This window comes from Antechinus flavipes, chromosome 3 (genome assembly GCF_016432865.1).
Source record: "Antechinus flavipes isolate AdamAnt ecotype Samford, QLD, Australia chromosome 3, AdamAnt_v2, whole genome shotgun sequence".
In the NCBI taxonomy this organism is placed as follows: Eukaryota; Metazoa; Chordata; class Mammalia; order Dasyuromorphia; family Dasyuridae; genus Antechinus; species Antechinus flavipes.
The window spans coordinates 430,640,118-430,661,758 of NC_067400.1; the positions used below are offsets into that span (position 1 = coordinate 430,640,118).

Sequence of the window (21,641 nt, forward strand, 5' to 3'; positions counted from 1 at the left end):
ATGAAGACTGAGAAAAGATCATTGCATTTGGCAATTAAGAGATCATTATCCACTTTGGATAGAATAGTTTAAGTTGAACTATGAAGTCAAAAAGCAGGTTGCTACTAGTTAAGAAAATTGTAAGAAGAAAGGAAGTGTTAGCACTGCTTGTAAATAACTTTCTCAAGGAGTTTATCCAGGAAGGGAAGAAAGATATAGGATGCATACTTAGCAAGAGTAGATGGATCAAGTGAGGGCTTTTTGTGGCTAGGGGAAACACAAGCACATTTGCAGGCAGTAGGAAAGCAGCCAAATGACAGGAAGAGATTTTAAGATTAAGAGCAAAGATCACAAAGAGCCACTCTGCTGGAAAAGAAAAGATGAAATGGGATCATTTGGACAAATAAAGGATTTTGTTTTGTCAAGAAGGATCAGTTCTTTATGTGATATGGAATGAAGGAATAGAAGGCATTTGAGTCTGATAATATGAGATGAGGAGGAGATGAGGGAATTCTCAGTAAATGATTTTACTTTTTCATGAGATATAAGGGAAGGTTTTCAAATGAGAGCATGAAAGGGTAGTCATGAAAAGTTTGATGAAGGATAAAATAATTTGGGAAAAAACTCTGAGTTGAATGGGATAATGAGCCAATTAGGGAGGTATAAAAAGATTGTAAAGGTGTAAAAAGGAGTCAAGAAAGGTTATGTAACATAAACTTGTAGTGAAATATATCTTCAAATTTTCATGATTTTCTCTAACTGTGCAGCTATAAGTGAATAGGAATGAACAGAGTAAAAAGAAGTAATCTAAGGTTGAATGAGGTTCAGCAGGGCAAAATCAATAATAAAAAAGCAGGAGGGAGATATGGCATAGGACATAAGAAAAGAGAGCAATGGGATCATCCATCATACAAATTGTTAAAAATTAGATTGTTGATGAAAGGAAACTACTTCAGGAATAATAATAGGCCAGAGAATTAGAAAAATCATGGTGTGTTACAATTTCATGTATATTTTTGAGTATACATATATACAGAGTATATAGTAGAACTAGAAGAATTTTCCAATTTCCTAAGGAAACTGAATCCAAGAGGTATTAAGTGACTTACTCAAAGTAATACAGGTATTAGTTGGAAAAATAGACTTCACTTCAAATTCACTGAGATCATAATCCTTGCTATATCACCCTATCATACTACCTCCATTGTTGGCTTTCAACATAGAGAATTTTCATACTATAAATTACAAAACTATTAAACATTGTGATAACTCCCAGAAAAAATATCAAGGTAAGGAGCCAACTGCAAACTATTGAAAGTGTCAAACTGTTCACTTCCAGAGTCTCTTCAAGGTAGGAGAGAATCATTATAGCTGATGACGTTTCTGACAATGTCACAGGTACAATTGAATATAATATAACACTTACAAAGAAAATATCACAGACCTATGAAACTGTAAAGGTTCTTAGCTTATTTTTGTAAGTGAGGCAAAAGTTACTAGTGAAGCCCAGAATAGATGAGAAAGAAAAGCAAAAGGATATTATAAACAAGTTCATATTTTAATAATGTCAGAACTGAACACTAAATGTGGTATCCTGTGGGCTTCTTGATTGTTTTTGAACAAAGTAATATCATTTTTATGTTTGAAAATATCAAGCAGTCCAGGCCAAAAGTCAAAGTGCAACTAGTCCCCCAAAACTTAGGGATATATATATATAATTTTTCCATTCTACATTGAAATCTAAATTTTACCTTACTGTGAAAAAATTTTCCATTGACATGCAAATAACCTCAAAGGTTGTTTGAATAATGTACCACTTTTAAATGTTTTATCAGAATTTCATGGTAACAATGTTCTTTTTCTTGAAACTAGTAGGAAAATAATTTTATCAATAAGCAAATGTTTGGCAGTAATACCATATATGCAAATTCATGGGCAAAGTACTTACTAAACCAGAAAATATTGAGGTAATATTATTTATCGATGCTTATAAGATTAAATCATTCCATTATCCTACTTCCTTTTTATCCCTTATTCCATCATTAAACAGTGCAAATGTTGTTGATATTATATCTTTACAAAGCATATTTATTAACAATGATCCCTTAAGATAGCTAATGCAAATATTTTTATTTCCATTTTTTTTAGATAAGGGTATTGAGACTCAGTGGAGGTCACACAGTAAATGGAAGAACAATGCATTGAATACAAGTCTCAAGACTCCAAGATCAGCCTGGTTAGCACTATATATGCTTCCTTTATATTAGCACTGGTTAGCACTTTATATGATTCCTTTAATATTAGCTGACATTTTACTTCTCAGATCTGTGGGAAAGGAAGGAATCTATAGCCAAAGAAGAATTAAAGAACATTATTAAATGTAAAATGGATAATTTTGATTATATTAAAATAATTTAATAAATTTTATTATATTAAAATAACAAAACCAATGCAGCCAAGATTAAAAGGGAAGCATAAAATTGAGGAAAATTTTACAACCAGTTTTTCTGATAAAGGCCTCATCTCTAAAATATATAGAAAATTGACTCCAATTTCTAAGAATTCCTTATTTTGTAAATGGTCAAATGATACTAACAGACAATTTTCAGACAAAGAAACTGGAAGTCATTTTATTCATATATAAAAAAGTTCTAAATCACTATTGATTAAAGGAATTTAAATTAAGGCAACTCTGTTGTACTACTTCGCACCTCTCAGATTGGTTAACATAACAGAAAGATAATAATGAATGTTGTAGGGAATGTGGGAAACTTAGGATGCTAAGGCATTGTTGGTGAAGTTGTAAAATGTTCTAACCATTCTGAAGAGCAATTTGGAAGTATGCCTAAAAGACTGTAAAATTGTGTCTATTGTGATCCAACAGGGTCTCTTCTTGGTCTATATCCCAAAAAGATCACAAAAAAGGGAAAAGGACCCACATATGCAAAAAAAAGCTCTTTTTGTAGTAGCAAAGAACTGGAAATCAAGTGGATGTCCATCAAGTGTGAAATGTCTGAATAAGTTGTAGTATATGAAAGTAATGGAATATTTTGTTCTAAAACAAATGATGAGCAGGCTGATTTCAGAAAAGCCTTGAAATACTTACATGAACTGATGTTAAGTGAAGTCAACAGAACTAAGAGCATATTGCACACAGTAACAACAAAATTGTGTGATGAACAAGTGTGATGGACTTGGCTATGTTCAACAATGCTGTGATTCAAGGCAATTCCAAGAGATTTGTAATGGAAAATGCTATCCACATGTGGAGACTGAATATGGAATTTGGAAAAATAAAATACTATTTAAATGTTTTTTTTTCCATTTAAAAAAATCTGACAGAATCCTTTGGGCTTTCCAAAGTTCTTTGTACCTAAAGATTAACCAAGGAAGCAGGAAATATTTATCAGTTACCTATTTTGGCCCAAGTATCATGTTAGGCACTGGAGATACAGAAACATAAAAGAACTTCCTTAAAAATTAGGTAGATTGTGATAAATAAATATATAGATAGAAATACACACATATATGTACATATGTGTTACATATACATATATATCTGTGTGTCTCTGTGTGCATGTATATATCTATATAATTGTAAACATATACATATGTGTATACACACATATATTAACAATAAATATGAGAAACTGGAGAGGAAGACACTGATAGCTAGTGTTCCAGAATGGCAATGTGGGAGGTGGCTTTTGACTTAAGTTTGAAGCAAAAATAGGGTTTCTAAGTGGTAGAGGAGAAGGGAGAATAAGTGTCCTTTACATCCTCTTGGTAGTGAGGTGATCAGTGGAATCATCCAAATGCTACACCTTTGTCAGACTTTGGACTACACCTCTCTTGGGCTCCCCCTAAGATTGATGGACTGGATTGACATCAGGAAGACATGCTTTAATCAGAGGAGTCTCCCTTATGTACTTTCCTATATATAGTCTTTAAGAATGATTATTTGTTACCTTTTCTAATTTCTACCTTTCTTTTAAAGTAATCCTGAACATATAGTAGGTAATGAAAAAACAGAGGAATATTGCAAGTAGTCCTGTACACATACTCACAAGACGGAATGGCAAATGGTTTCCTTTTATCAGAATTATTTAGCAAACTCTCTATGCTTGCCCACATGGCCTGAGAAAAGAGCTCCAGAGTAGAAAATAAGATCTCAGAATCTCATCTTTTCGACAAAGAAAGGGCATTTCTTTGGCTACAGTACTCTCAAAGGTAGTCTTATATGTAACTCCAAGTTCAACAGCTCTGGGATGCAGCTTAAAAAAGGCAAATTTCCTATGGAAATTCTTATGGGTAAATGAGGAGGTCATTGAAATGGTCCTAAATAGTTGAAGAAATAAGGAGAAGAGAATACAAGAAAGGGAATGGTGCTTTGTTACCTTTTCTAATTTCTACCTTTCTTTTAAAGTGATCCTGAACATATAGTAGGTAATGAAAAAACAGAGGTATATTACAAGTAGTCCTGTATACATACCCACAAGAAGGAATGGCAAATGGTTTCCTTTTATCAGAATTATTTAGCAAACTATCTATGCTTGCTCACATGGCCTGAGAAAAGAGCTCCAGAGTAGAAAATAAGATCTCAGAATCTCATCTTTCCAACAAAGAAAGGGCATTTCTTTGGCTACAGTATTCTCAAGGGTAGTCTTATATGTAACTCCAAGTTCAACAGCTCTGGGATGCAGCTAAAAAAAGGCAAATTTCCTATGGAAATTCTTATGGGCAAATGAGGAGGTCATTGAAATGGTCCTAGATAGTTGAAGAAATAAGGAGAAGAGAATACAAGAAAGGGAATAAGAATACATATAAAACTTACTATCTGTCCATCATAGGCGCATTTTTTTTTCAAATATCATTTCAAGGGACTATTGCAATGATATGGTAAAAAAATAACAGGAACTCTACGTGTCTTTTCTTCTTATTACATTGAATTATTTGAATGGTACTTAGAATTGATAGGAAAAAGTTTTCCTTTCTAGACAGTCTCAAGATTATTTCTTTTCTGGGAAAATCCACGCCTACAGAGATATTATGTAGGATAAAATACTCATGGGAATCCAAATTTTTGCATACCTTTATAAGTCTCTGTGGGAAAGAGGAATTTATTGGAATGTTGGTTATGACAATCCAAATTCAGTTCCTTCTAAATATAATTTCAACTGTAGTTGAAACTTAACTTAAAGGGTCTTTAAGTTTGGAGTGTCTTGGTATCTTGGGGAAAACTGAGGCTATAAATAAAATTGTATTGATTTAATTAAGGCTGTCCTGTATCAGAAAATGCATTTATCTTTAGTGTTTATATAATGGCTGGGGACCTTGTTATCCATAATTAAACATGAGGAATATTCAGAAACATTCCCAAGAAAACTGCAGTAAGTACTCAACAGGTTATACTTGCAATTCAATTTTGCCTAAGAAGTCTTTTAATAAATTAGTGGTTATGTTAGTTTAAAGTGCTTTGACCCCACATAGATTTTCAGCAAGAAAAACAGCAAGAAAATTATGTTAAAAGAATGAAAAAGAAACATGTCAGCGAAAACACTAAATTTTCCCTACTTTTCCCACTTTGTTCCATGAATTGTATGTTATATAAGTATGGTCCCTTTGTAGTTTATCCCTCCTTTTCTTATTGTGTTGGAAAGTAAGTGGAAAGACTGCCTCTGGGAGGATTATAAAATGATTGTTTGGGAAAATTCTTTTCCATAATTAAGTGTTTCCTTTAAAGATAAACACCATGTATTATGTACACAATTATACTCCCTTAAGCTCCTGCACCCCATTGGGTAAATCTGATTTCATACATACCATTATTTGCTACACCATTATTTGCTAAATAGAATAGAAATATTATCCAATTCAATATATATCAGGAAAATGTGTATTTAAATGCCCAAAAGCTGCATGAAAAAGAAGTTGACTCTAGCTATCATATGTTTTATACTATCCCATTTTCAAATATTATTCTTTTAAATTGTTAAAGATTAATTAAAACAGTCCATTTTGAGACATTATATATTAAACATTGCCTTAGTCCATATGTGTATTTATTTGTGTTTTGACAATACATAAATGCTAACCAGAAATAACAATGGCTAGGAATTTTCAGCATTGGACAAAGTGATCTCTAGCCTGAATGGTGTACAAATGCATGTATAAATATATAATGATATATAGCAAAGTAATTCAATGGAGAAATATAGCTAAAAGCAGACATGGTGATGGATGAGTAACTCAGACTTCTCTTCTCCATAACAGAAGATGGCAATTACTCCATTAACCCCAGTCTTCACTTCAGTAAAGGTTAGAGCTCTACTACCCTTTTTACTTCATATAGTGCATCAGGCTTTGAATAAAAAGTCTCCTCAGGTCTTCCAGTCCAGGAAAGATAACCCACTCAGTAATGGAGTCCTAGGTATAGCTAACCCAGATAAAGATGAACACCGTAAATGTGGCTTCAATCTCTATAAGCAGACTGTCCACTAGACTCCAGAGACCTCTCACTTTACCACCAAGATGAAAAAGTAAGCATCTGCTATGTCTAACTTTAAGCAATTATATGCTGTAATGAATATGAAATTGAAGAATTAATCTAAATTCTAAATTTTTGTGTAACTTTTGGTAAGTTACTTAAACTTTCTGAGCCTTATTTTTATCATTTATAAAGTGAGAGGGTTAAACCAAATTAATTCTAAGATTATTTTACAATTGTAAATTAGTTGTTCTAGATTTTTTCTACATCATGCAAGGAGAAAAATCTCCCCCCATTCTCAACAAGTTTTGAAGCTGTATGTATATATAATAATGAATGATGAACAGAAGTAAACTATAATTTTATTTCTATTGCCTCCTTATAAGCAGTATAAAGGGTAGATTGGTCATTTGAAAAGTTTAAGGATTTTTAAAGTTTTTTTTTTCTTTTGGGGAAGTTGAAAGCTCTACCATTGGCATTTAAAACAATTTAAAAATAAAGAAAGAAAAGAGCTGAACCAAAAAAATACAATAGAAATTGGCATTGAAGACACATTAAATATTTTCCTTTGTACTGGCTCTCTGAGATTTCATTCAAATCTACCATCAGGATGTGTTGTCTTTTCACCTTGCCAATTAAATCTAGAAAAGAATAGCTCATTTATCTGAATCTTGTTCTTTATAAAAATGTCACAACTTCTGAAATTAATATAATATAATATGTAGAAGTAAAAAAAAAATGGGTTCTTAGTATTACTACAGTTTGGCCTAGGAGTTCAAATTTAATACTGAACAGTTTTTCTAATTATCAATATAGTAATTAACTGATGATTTTTTTAAGATGTTAACAATAAAATTCAGAAACTATTTAGTATAACTATGGAATTATGCTCAGATTAGGGAAATAATTAAGAAGTCACCAGGTGATGAGTCAAACTACCTAGCCCACCCTCCTTCCCAATTAATTGAGGACTTATAACATATCTCACATATAATCTTCCAACATGAACAGAAATACTTAGTTACAGGAAGCTCATTATTTTATGTGCTAAACTGTTCTATTAGAGAGTTTTCTAATTATTATAAAACTCTTCTATTGATCTGTAATCTGTTTCCCTATAAATCCTATCCATTCATCCATTGAAAATTAAGGCCTATATCAACATTCTAAATTGGCAAATTTAAACTAATATAATCCTTGGCTCATTATTGTAATACTGGAAGCTAGAATCTTGATTCCTACTCTTCCTGGGAACTATTTATTCCCTTAAGTTCTACTTGTATATGCTGACTACCAAAATGATGGTTCTTGGTTCAAAACTGCAGTCTCTGGAATCTTGAACACATCTCAGTAGTAAATTAAATCTTGATGGCTGTTTATTTTTCATCCAAGGAATCCCAGGGAATATCTGAACTTGGCTTTTTTCCCAATTTTATGCTAGAGATTTTTAGTTCACCTACAAGCATCAGAATGTCAGCAATCATGTAAACACAGAATCAGTTTATTAAAAAGCATCAGAAAGGGAATTGTGTCCAAGATGAAGTAGCAATGGAAAAGCTATAGCCTATCTTCCAGTGAATTATATTTCTTTCTTCCTTTAGCCTCTGGTTTACATATCACAGTTCTATAAAATCTATTACAAAAATTATTCAAGTCTCTGCCTTGTGCAATATAGTAGTCTATAGGACTGATCAATTTTTACCTACCTTCTTTTATTTATTTATTCATTTATTTATTTATTTATTTAGTTAGTTTTATTTTAATTTTAATTTTTAATTTTTATTATTTTATTTAATAATAACTTTATATTGACAGAATCCATGCCAGGGTAATTTTTTATAACATTATCCCTTGCACTCGTTTCTGTTCCGATTTTTTCCCTCCCTCCCTCTACCCCCTTCCCTAGATGGCAAGCAGTCCTATATATGTTAGATATGTTGCAGTATATCCTAGATATAACATATGTTTGCAGAACCGAACAGTTCTCTTGTTGCACAGGGAGAATTGGATTCAGAAGGTAAAAATAACCCGGGAAGAAAAAAGATGCAGATAGTTCACATTTGTTTCCCAGTGTTCTTTCTTTGGGTGTAGCTCCTTCTGTCCATCATTTATCAATTGAAACTCAGTTAGGTCTCTTTGTCAAAGAAGTCCTCTTCCATCAGAATACTTCCTCATACAATATCGTTGTCAAAGTATATAATGATCTCCTGGTTCTGCTCATTTCATTTAGCATCAGTTCATGTAAGTCTCACCAAGCCTCTCTGTATTCATCCTGCTGGTCATTTCTTACAGAACAATAATATTCCATAACATTCATATACCACAATTTACCCAGCCATTCTCCAATTGAAGGGCATCCATTCAATTTCCAGTTTCTAGCCACTACAAACAGGGCTGCCACAAACATTTTGGCACATAGAGGTCCCTTTACCTTCTTTAGTATTTCTTTGGGATATAAGCCCAATAGAAACACTGCTGGATCAAAGGGTATGCACAATTTGATAACTTTTGGGGCATAATTCCAGATTGCTCTCCAGAATAGTTGGATTCTTTCACAACTCCACCAACAATGCATCAGTGTCCCAATTTTCCCACATCCCCTCCAACATTCATCATTATTTTTTCCTGTCATCTTAGCCAATCTGACAGGTGTGTAGTGGTATCTCAGAGTTGTCTTAATTTGCATTTCTCTGATCAATAATGATTTGGAACACTTTCATATGAGTGGTAATGGTTTCAATTTCATTATCTGAAAATTGTCTGTTCATATCCTTTGACCATTTATTGTTGGAATCCTTACTAACTGCTAAGTAATTAGAGTTGATCTAATCTTACAAGAAGTTGTTTTGGCCAGAACCTGAAACAAGGTACTAAGTAGAACTAATCAAGACAAGGCTTGTGTTCCCCCCTTTACTCATTGGAGTCCATAAGTATGCTAGCTTCACAAAGTACACTTTCTAACTTCAAGAGAGTCCACACCTTAAAGCTCTTTGGGCCAGAGAGCACTATGAGAGAAAACCCATAATCCCATTCTTTCAGAAGGTTCACATATAAGGCGAGACAGCCATTCCAGAATACATTTTTTCCTCTTGGCTGGCTGATCGCGCTAGACTCGAGAGGAACGACTCTGGTGCAGAGAACACTTTTGACGGACTTCAGTGGAGCTACGCCAGAAGCCCTCTCTCCGGGGCAAGTTGGTGGCTGGGCTCCCCAGAAGGAGATAAGAGAGATCTTCCATCTCTGTTGGAGGCAGAAGAAAGCAGAGGCAGAGGCTGAAGGACAAAACCTTTGGATTTGGAGACATCCGAAGGGCTCTAAGCCTCTAAACCGGCTGTGCTCTGAGAAGAACAAACTCCAACATTTGAACTCTAACAATTCTCTTACTTTAAATCTATTTTCTCCTATATAACTTATTCAATGTCTCCTTTAAAAATCTGGATGAACCTCTTTCTCCTATTGCTCTGAAAGGGTGATGTGTGTGTGGGGGGTATTGGAAGCCTCACTATATCTGCCTTTTTCAACTATAAGAACCTATTCACAGTAATCTTGCTTCTTTTAAGTACCTGTGCACATTTTTGATCTTTGGCTCCTAGTCTCTTGGACAAAAATAAGACTAGATTGTTAGATATATTTTGGAAGAGTCCAGAATTGGTGAACAAAAGTATCCTATGTAACATGTTACATAGTGGTAGTAGTAATGGCTTTCAACATCTTGTTCATCTAGTACTTGAAAAATGCTAGAATTTAGTTACTGTCAGACTTTTATCACCTGGCTGCGTTTTGAGAAGAAGAAGATCACAACAATTTATCAATTGGAGAATGGCTTGATTTCTTATAAATTTGAGTCAGTTCTCTATATATTTTGGAAATGAGGCCTTTATCAGAACCTTTAACTATGAAGATGTTTTCCCAGTTTGTTGCTTCCCTTCTAATCTTGTTTGCATTAGTTTTGTTTGTACAAAGGCTTTTTAATTTGATATAATCAAAATTTTCTATTTTGTGATCATTGCTGTCTATTTCTTCTTGCAGCTCTCTTAATTTCTCTTTTAAGAATTTAGATGCTACACTACTTGGTGCATATATGTTTAATACTGATATTGCTTCATTATCCAAGCTACCCTTTAGCAAGATATAATGCCCTTCCTTGTCTCTTTTAATTAGATCTTTTTTTGCTTTAGCTTGATCTGAGATCAGGATAGCTACCCCTGCTTTTTTTTGACTTCACCTGAAGCATAGTAGATTTTGCTCCAACCTTTTACCTTTAACCTGTATGTATCTCCCCACTTCAGGTGTGTTTCCTGTAAACAGCATATTGTAGGATTCTGGCTTTTAATCCATTTTGCTAACCACTTCCTCTTTATGGGGGAGTTTACCCCGTTCACATTTATGGTTAAAATGACCAATTCTGTATTACTTGCCATCTTGTTAACCCCTGTTTATGCTTTTCTCCCTTCTTTCCCCTTTACCCCCCTTCCCAGTATTAAGTTAGTGAGCACCACTTGCTTCTCATAGCCCTCCCTTTTTAGTATCCCTCCCCTCACCTTAGAGTTCCTCCCCCTATCTAACCCCTTTCCCTCCCAGTTCCCGTATTCCCTTCCACTTAGTTTATTCCTTCCCTTTTCACTTTTCCCTTCTCACTTTTCAATGAGGTGGGAGAAGTTTCACCATAAATTGAATATGTCTAAAATTTTTCTCTTAAAGCCAATTCTGAAGGCAGTAAGATACCCACTATATTCATCCCCCTCCATTCTTTCTCTCAGATATAATAGGTTTCCTTTGCCTCTTCATGAGATGTAGTGCCCCCACATTACCCTTTTTCTGGTATAATATCCTTTCCACATCTAGTTTCTAGTTCAAGGTATACATGTATTCTTTATACATCTTTATAGCCAAAATATAGTCCTCACGATTAATCTTTACCTTTTTTAGATTTCTTTTGAGTTCTATATTTGTAGATCAAACTTTTTGTAAAGTTCTGGCTTTTTCATCAAAAAAAAGTGAAATTCGCTTACTTTGTTGAATGTCCATCTTCCCTGGAAAAAGATGCTCATTCTAGCTGGGTAAGTTATTTTTGGTTGCATACCAAGTTCCTTAGCCTTTCGGAATATCATATTCCAGGCCCTTCGATCCTTTAATGTGGATGCTGCCAGATCCTGGGTGATCCTTATTGTGGCTCCTCGATACTTGAATTGGGTTTTTCTAGCCACTTGCAATATTTTTTCCTTTGTCTGAGGGTTCTGGCATTTGGCCACTATATTTCTTGGTGTTTTGATTTTAGGATCCCTTTCAGTAGGTGATTGATGAATTCTTTCAATGTCTATTTTACCCTCTGTTTCTATGACTTCTGGGCAATTCTCTTTGATAATTTCCTGGAAAATAGTGTCCAGGCTCTTTTTTTTCATCATACTTTTCTGGGAGTCCGATGATTCTCAGATTGTCTCTCCTGGATCTGTTTTCCAGGTCTGTTGTTTTCCCCAGAAGGTATTTCACATTCTTTTCCATTGTTTGATTTTTTTTTTTTTTTGGATTTGCTTGACTGATTCTTATCTCCTTGAGTCATTCAATTCCATTTGTTCAAACCTGGTTTTCAATGAAGTATTTTCTTCACTCACTTTTTAAAAATCTTTTTCTAATTGTCCAATTGAGTTCTTTTGTTCTATGGAATTTTTTTCCATTTCGCCAATTTTGTTTTTTAGAGAGCTATTTTCTGTTTCCAGTTCACTAATCCTATTTTTCAAGGATTTTATTTCTTTATCCATTCTCTCTTTAAGTGAGTGGGATGACTTCTCCAGCCTCTCTTGCCAAGCCTCCCTCTCCTTTTCCCATTTTTTTTCTGGCTCCCTTGTGAGAGCCTTTTTAACTTCTTCTATGAGGTTCATCTGTGCTGAGGAACAGATGATCTCCTCCTTTGGGGATTCACCTGGAGACAATCTGTTTTTAGTCTCCTCAGGATTTAGAGTCTGCTCTCTATCTGTATAGAAGCTGTCAAGGGTTAAAATCCTCTTCAATTTTTTGCTCATTTTGTCAAAGAATCAAAGACAAACTTTCTTGGTGAGTTTCAAGGATGTCTTCTCTTGGTAACTATTTGTGGGTTTTTTTTTCAGTCAAGCATTAATTCAGAGGCTTGTAATGAAATGGATAGTGAGAGAAAACACAGAGCTTACACAGCTGTGTGCCTCCTCTCTGCCATCTTGGCCAGAAGTCACCTACCTTCTTTTCTACTACCTTTTCCCCAGTTCCCAGCCACCACTGTGAAGTCTTTGAGAGCAGAAATAATGCTTTTGACTTGTTTTGGATTCTAAGTGTTTAGCACATTGTCTGGTGCACAATAAGCACTTATAAAATGCTTTTTTGATAGACATCAATATCAATATAATATAAAATGATTGTATTACCTATACACAAATTTCCTAATGTACTAATTAAAATATTAAGAAATTATTTTATAGATCCTAGAAGCATAATACATTTTCATTTAGCAGAACTTAAGATCTAGAAACTTAAGGGAAATAACAGGTGTGAAAGAAGCAAAAATAACAAACCATAATATCACCAGATTTCAAGCTCTTTTATAAAGTACTAGCCTAAAACATTTTGGTACTGTTGCAAGATGGAAAAAAGAAACATATGTGACAGAATAAAAAAGCAAGATTTAGAAAGCAATTGAATATAGAAGTTCTGCCCAGGATTCAATAAGTCTAAGAATATAAACTCTCAAGGAAAGGACTCATTGTTTGCTTGAGACCTGCTAGGAATGTTGGAAAGTAGTATGGAAGAAATTAATATTAGACCAAAATTTTGAAGTATGATTTTGTAGAAAGAGTATTGAATATGAAGTCTAGAGAATTTGGATTCACATCTTATCCCTGATGCTTAAATTCAAGATTACTTGTGGCCTTGAATGAGTCTTTTGGCCTCATTTTCCTCACCTGTAAAAATAATTGGTTGGTCTTAGCATGGTGAGGGCTCTCCTCCCACTGGGTACAGGTATAATTGTGTGACCTCCAAGGGAGACAGAACAGCCATCTCTAGCCTCTTCTTTTTTCTCTCTTTTCCAAGACTGTAATCCTTGCTATTAAAGGAAGCAGAAAGTTGACAATAAAGCTACTTTGCTCTCTTCAGAAGGAGAACACCTTGATAGAATTATATCTATCTTCTCCCTTAAATATTATTTGTCTAGAGGATATGTTTTCAAGCAAAATTCTGATTACTGTTTCCTTTTGGGAAGAGGGAAGTAGATCACAAACTTTATGTCCAAAGCTTTATGCCCTTCTTGTCAATAGCACTAGCCAAGAAAACTCATTTATCTGTACTAATAGGAGAAAAAACAGAAATTAGAGAAAGTATACATTGGAGAGTACATTCCAGACAATACAGAATGAAGCCCATTGGGTAATAGATGGGTAATAACCATCACAAAATATTAACAAAAAGACTGTCACAAAATTATTACAAAGTACAATCTTCCCCCACTTTATTCCTTTGCAGAAGTAAAGAATTGACTAATGTGGACTATAACATAATATTAGTTTTTAGTTTTTACCCAAGGAGAAGTTCTCTAAAGTCTCTAGTGTAGCAAGCTGGGGATAAGAATATGATGGATACTATGAGTCCCCCTGATGTTTTTATAGACTCTTTTCCTTTAGCAACTGAAGTGGGGATGGTGTCACTAATCTTCCCTCTCAAAGATGAAAATCAGAAGTGCCCCAGAGAATTCCAAGGCCCTAAGGAACTTGAAGCTTGAAAAGTCCCAAGAAAACTGAAGTACATAAAGATTTCTCACTCTGGACAACTGCCCTGCTCCTCATAAAAGGCAGAGCACTTATCTCCACAAGTAAGGAAAGAGACTCATACCTATGGGTCTTAAAACAAGAATTATATTAGAAAGCCTGTAAAACTCATTTCAGTTCAATATCTATGACTCTAATATCCTGAACACAAGAATCACCATAAATTCCCAGTGTAAAATGGAGTGAGCATGTAAAAAATAAGAGGAAAATATCTTTAATATATTTATAGTAGTAATAGCATTGAAGCATTGAAAAAGCATTGAAAGCATTGAAAAAAGACTAGTCATTTTCAATGATAAAATTTTTATATCTTCTACATTTTTCAGGGTATCCTTCCTCTTCCCCCTCACATAGAGCCATATCTTTCACAAAGAATAATTTTAAAGAGAAAAGAAAAAAAGAGGAGAAAAAAATTAGAAAAAGCAATTCATTTCTTTAAAAATGGCCTTATATTATATTCCACATCTACCAATCCCTCACTTGTGCAAAGAAATAGAGAGGTATCTTTTGTTTTGTTTTTTTTTTTTGGGGGGTCAAGCTGTGTTTTGTAATTTCACAACATTCTTTTTATGAATATTTTGTGATGATTCTTACAATTTGCATTACTTTAGTCACAGTTTGTGTACACAGTTTTCTTGGCTCTGCAAGGAAAGAAAAATTTTAAAATATATATTATTTATGAAACAAGAAGTGTGTACTATATGTGGGGGTTTCTTACATGGAGGTGGAGGAAGTCTTGAATTCCTGCTGACTTAGTCTATACCAAATTTATGTTATCTAATCTTAATTAGGATCTCCTTGAAACAAGGCAGTTTTTTTACTCCTCTCTAATTGATTCTCTATCCCACTCCTCACAGCATGTTACACTTTTTTTTCTTCTCTTCTTTGAAAATCTCATAGCACCCCATTTCCTTATCCATTCAGCTAAGGAATTTGACTCATAATTTACTAACAAAATTGAAAGCATTTCTCCTGAACTCTCACTTCCCCTTTTCTTCTCATCTAACAGCAACTTGACATAACCCCCTAGTAGCTTCTTCTTTATTCCAAACTCTAATGAAAAAATGATCTATTTTTTTTCTCTTTGTGTGCTCTCTATCTCATCTTATTCTATCGTCTTGAGCCCATTGATGCCACAATGATTTCTCAATCTCTATTTTAATTTTCTATCTAATAACTTTTTTCCAGTGCTTATGAGCATAAAATGATTCGTTTTGCTTGAAAATAAGAACCCCCATCAATTATTTCCATCCCACCTAGCTATGGTGTTATATTGCTTTTTCTCTTTCTCAACTGGATTATTTTTTTTTTTTTGGCTGAGGCATTTGGGGTTCAGTGACTTGCCCAGAGTCACACAACTAGGAAGTGTTAAGTGTCTGAGAACAGATTTGAACTCAGATCCTCCTGACTTCAGGACTGGTGCTCTCAACCAGGCTTTTTGAGGGAAAAAAAAAAAAAAACTATATTTAGTGTCTATACTTTCTCTGATCAAACTTCTCAGCTCTTTCAATTTGGCTTTTGACCTCATGAGTTAACTGAAGTTATTATCTTCAATGTTCCCATTGATCTCTTAACTGCAAAATATTATGGCTTTACCTCTGATTTCTATGTTGCTGGTTTAATCTATTCTTCTAGACAATCATTTAAGTCTCCTTTGATCTCATTAGCTCCTGAGGATTTAATTATTATTTCTATGCAGAACATAATGTGTGTATACGTGTGTGTGTGTGTGTGTGTGTGTGTGTGTGTGTGTATATTTCTGTTGGAGTATGGTTTCTGTGTATACATGCATGTATCCAGTCCTTCTCTCTCTCCTAAATTTCAATCCCTAGCCCTGCATAATCAAACTGACTAGGCATCTTAAACTCAGAATGTCCCAAACAGAATCCATTATCTTTTCTCCAAAGTCTATTCCTCTTCTAAAATTCTCTATTTCTGCAAGGATATCACCATCCTTGCAGACATTCAGGTTCCATGTGTCCAGTTTCGTAATCTGACTCAGCTTTATTATTTTCATATCCAAATAATTGACAAATTTGGGTTTTTACTTCAATTATTAAATATTAAAGTCTTGTTTTGCCATTTAAAGCTTGTTACAATTTGGCCCTGAACGACTTTTTTAATCTTGTTAACAATTACTATTCTCCGCATTCTATGATATAGCCATATTATCTTTTTTGGTCATTTTTCATATATATTATTCTATCTCATGTTTATTTCTTTACCTTTGTAATCATACCTATGCCTATAATATCCTCTCTCTTCACTTCTGTATCATGTCCTCCCTACTTTCCTAAAAAAATTTTAATTGAGGTGAGGACTTCTGATTGAGGCTTTTGCTGGTTCTCTGTATTATTGCCTTCCCTAATATTGTGTATCTGTTTTTTATGTGCTTTGTATATAGTTCTATGTGATTATACTGTTTCTTCTGATAAAATACAAGCTCCTTAAGTGAAGAAAAAAATTTTTCTTACCTTTGTGTCTTCAGTGCCTAGTACAGCTCCTGGCACATCAAATAACATCAAATGTCAACTGATTGTTGCAATGACAAATTTGGAGTAACTAAAATGGGAAGAGTACTGATGATTATGGGAATTTCCAAATGCCTCATGTAGAAGATGATACTTGAATAGAGCCTTAGAGGGACTAGGGCTTATAAAAAATAAAGATGAAGGAGTCTATGTCCCAATACAAACCCAGGGACTATATGAACACACTTAAAAAACACTTTTTCACACAAATAAAGCCAGATTTAAACATTTGGAAAATATCAATTAGTCATGAGTAGGTAGAGCTAATATAATAAAAATGACAGTTCTGTCTAAATTAATATATTTATTCAGTTTCATACCAATTAAATTGCCAATAGTATTTTATAAAGCTAGGAAAATAATTAAATTTATCTGGAAGAACAGCAAGAATAATGAGGTAATTAATGCAAAAAATGCAAAGGACAGTGGCTTACCCATACTAGACCTAAAACTATATTATAAAATGCCAATCATCACAACTATTTGATACTGGCAGATAAATAGAGTGGTAGATCAATGGAATAGGTAGGTACACAAGGTACAATAGTCAAATAGTAATCTACAGTTTGATAAACCCAAAGACTCCAGCTTGTGGGATAAGAATTCATTATTTGACAAAAACTTCTAGGAAAACTAAAAAATATCATGGCAGAAACTAGGTATAAATCAACATTTCATATTCTATATAAAGATAATGTCAAAATGGGTTCATGGTTTAGATATAAAGGTTGATACTATGACAGCAATGGATAGTTTACCTGTCACATTTTTGTAGAAGGTAGGAATTTATGATTTAGCAAGAGATAGAAAAATTACAAAATACAAAATGGATAATTTTGATTACATTAGAATAAAATACAGATTTTTTATAGGTAGCATTTCTGTCTTTCCTAAACATATATATGTGTGTGTGTGTGTGTATGTGTATGTGTGTATATATATATGTATATATACGTGAATACAAATCATTTCCCTATAGAAAACAGTCAAAGAATATGAAGAGGTAGTTTTGAAATGAAGAAAGTAAAGCCATCTATAGTTATCCGAAAAAAATAATACTCCAAATAACTAATTTTTTCTAATTTATTTTTATACACATTGCTTTATGAATCATGTTGGAAGAGAAAAAATCAGAATAAAAAGGAAAAATCATGGGAGAGAAAAAAAAAAAGAAGTGACTATAACATGTGTTGATTTAGATTCAATCTACACAGTTTTGTTTTGTTTTTTTTCTGGATGCAGATGGCATTTTCTGTCCAAAGTCTGTTACGACTGCTTTGGATCACTGAACCACTGAGAAGAGCCAAGTCTTTCAAAGTTGATCATCGCACATTCTTGCTATTATTGTATACAATGTATTCTTGGTTCTGCTTGTTTCTCTCAGTATCAGATTGTGTAAATCTTTCCAGACCTTTCTAAAATCAGCTTGTTCATCATTTTTATAGACCTTGCTTATAGTAACAAAGAATTGGAAAATGAGCAACTTACCCACAAAAGGATCTGCTACAAACATTTTTGTGCATGTGGGTCCTTTTCTCTCCTTTATGATTTCCTTGGGATACAGACCCAACAGTATCACTGCTGGGCCAAAGGGCCCAGTTTGATATATGCAGTTTTATAACCATTTGGACATAGTTCCAGATTGCTCTCCAGAATGGTTCAATCATTTCACAACTCCATCCATTTACCCTCCAACATTTATCATTATCTTTTCCTATCATCCTAGCCAATCTGAGAAGTATGAGTTGCTACCTCAAAGTTGTTTGAATTTGAATTTATCTAATTAATAGTGATTTAGATCATTTTATATGATTATATGGCTTTAATTCCATCATATGAAAATTGTTTGTTCATATATTTTGACCATTTATCAAAGGGGAATGATTTGTATTCTTTAATTTGATACAATGGTAATAATTTTTCTGATACTGAACCCACTCTGCATTCCTTGTATGAATCCCACTTGGCCATAATGTATTATGCTGCTAATAAGTTGCTGTAATCTCTTTGCTAATATTTTATTTAAAATATTTTGCATCAATATTCATTAGGGAGATTGATCTATAAATTTCTTTCTCTGTTTTATCCATTCTTGGTTTAGGTGTAAGTAGCATATTTGTGTCATAGAAGGAATTCAGCAGGACTCCTTGACCTATTTTCCCAAATAGTTTACATAGTATTGTACATAGTTTAAATGTTTGGTAGAATTTACTTGTGAATCCATCTGCTCCTGAAGATTTTTTCTGAAGGAGTTCATTAATGGCTTGTTCAATTTCTTTTTCTAAAATAGAACTATTTATATAATTTATTTCCTCTTCCATTAATCTAGGCAATTTACAGTTCAGGAAATATTCATCCATTTCATTAAGATTGTCGGACATCCTGCCATACGTTTGGGATAAGTAGCTCCTAAATATTGCTTTAGTTTCTTTTGCATTGGCAGTAAATTGACCCTTTTCATTTTTGATACTGGAGATTTTTTTTCTTTCTTTCTTTTTTCTAATCAAATTAACCAAAGATTTATCTATTTTGTTGACTTTTTCATAAATTCAAATCTTAAGTTTAATTTATTAGTTTAATAGTTTTTTATAGTTTCAGTTTTATTAATCTCTCCTTTGAGTTTCAGAATTTCTAATTTGTTATTTGAATGGATTTTTAAATTTGTTCTTTTTCTAGTTTTTTTTAGTTGCATGCTCAATTTATTGATCCCCTCTTTCTCTATTTTATTCATGTACCTATAAAATTTCCCCTAAGAACTGCTTTTGCTGAATCCCGTAGGTTTTGGTATGTTATTTCATTATTGTCAATTAGTTACATTTAGTTAGCCTGGATGAAATTAAGTTATTGTTTCTGAGACTGATGGTTTGACCCATTCATATTTTAGAATTAGATTATTTAATTTCAGTTGGATTTTAATCTATCTTTCCTTGCCCATTTATTGAATATATATATTTTTTGCATTGTGGTATGAAAAGGAAGCATTTACTATTTCTGCCTGTATGTATTTGATTGTGAGGTTTTTATGTCCTAATACTGGGTCAATTTTTGGGTAGATGCCATGTACTGCTGAGAAAAAAGTGCATCCCTTTCTGTCACTATTCAATTTTCTCCAGAGTTCTATCATATCTACCATTTCTAGGATACTATTAAATTCCCTAGTTTCTTTCTGTTTTATTAGATTTCTCTGTTTCTGAAAGGGGAAAATTGAGTTTCCCCACTAGTGTATTTCTGTCTATTTCTTTCTGTAACTGGATTAAAATCTTCTCTAGGAATTTGGCTGCTCTACCACTTGGTACATATACATTTAATATCTTTACTACTTAATTGTTTACAGTACCCTTTATCAAGATGTAATTTCCTTCCTTATCTCTTTTAATAAGATCTATTTTTACTTTTGCTTCATTTGTGATCAGAATTGCTTTTTTTTTTGCTTTTTATTTGCTGAAGCATAATAAATTCTGTTCCAACCTTTTACCTTTACTTTGTACGTGTCTCTTGTAAACAACATATTATAAGATTCTGTTTTTTAATCCATTCTTGCTATTCATCTCTGTCTCATGGGAAAGTTCTTCCCATTAATATTCACAGTTATGATTACCAATTCTGTATTTCCCTTCCTTTTATTTTCTTCCCTGTATATAATTTTGTTCTCTCTATCCTGTCCTTAGTAGTGCTTTTTTTTTTTAGCTCATCCATCTACCACCTTATTGCCTATCACCTCTTCCCCTTTTCTTAACAGTGTTTTTTAACCCATCTTTCCATCAACCTCTCCCTTCTCTTATCTTTTTTTCCCTAGTGTGTCTTCCCTCCCTTCTATCCTTTCCCTCCATTTTCTTCCCCTTTCTTCTCTTACTTCTTTAGAGGGATAGGACAATTTTAAAATGCAACTAAATGACTAAGTTATTCCCTCTTAGAGGCAAAACTGATGAAATCAAACTTCAGATAATGCTCATCTCCTTCCCTTCTTTCCCTCATTGTAATAAATCTTCTTACTTCTTTTTGTGATCTAGTTTGTCTCATTATACCTCCTCTTGCTTCTTCTTCCAGTACAAATCTTTTTTCCATCCCTTAATGTCTTTTTCTTAATATCATCACATTAGAGTCCATTCATAACCACACACTTAGACTACTTCATACTCCCTTCTGTCTGCCCCAGTAACAGATACAGTTTTCAAGACTTATGATGTCATTTTCTCAAATAGGGATGTAAACAGTTTAATCTTTAAATAATATGTTTTCCCATATTTTCTTTCTATGCTTCCCTTGAGTCCTGTGTTTGTAAATTATTTTTCTGTTTAGTTCTGTTTTGTTTTTTTTTTCAATAGAAAAGATTAAAAGTCTCTTACTTTTTTGAAGATCCATTGCCTCCCTGGAAAGAGGATGCTGAGTTGCTCGGGTAATTAATTCTTGGTTGTACCACCAGGTCCTTTGCCTTGCAGAATCTAGTATTTTAGGCCCCCTGATGCTTTATTGTAGAAGCTGCCAGATCTTTGGTAACCCTGACTGTTTTTCCGATATTTGATTTTTTTTGTCTGGCAGTTCGCAGTATTTTTATCTTGAGTTTGTACTTTTGCAGTTTTGCAACAAGGTTCTTGAGGCTTTCCTTTTGACATATTTTTCTGAAGGTGATTGATGCATTCTTTCTTATGAGTATTTCACCTTGCTGTTTCTAGAATATCAAGGGAATTTCCTTTGATCATCTCTTGAAAAATGCTATCCAGGTTCTTTTTTTGGTCATGGCCTTCAGGTAATCAATATTTTTTATATTGTCTCTTCTCCATCTAATTTCCAGGTTTGCTGTTTTCTAATGAAGTAGTTCATATTTTCTCCCATTAAAAAAAATTGTTTTAGTTT

The 21,641-nt window shown here is 33.4% G+C and overlaps 1 pseudogene; it reads left to right on the plus strand.

The window, feature by feature from the left end:
* Positions 1-6,255: 6,255 nt before the first annotated feature.
* On the plus strand, positions 6,256-10,190 carry LOC127557300 (protein kish-A-like; annotated as a pseudogene).
* The last annotated feature ends 11,451 nt before the right edge of the window (positions 10,191-21,641 follow it).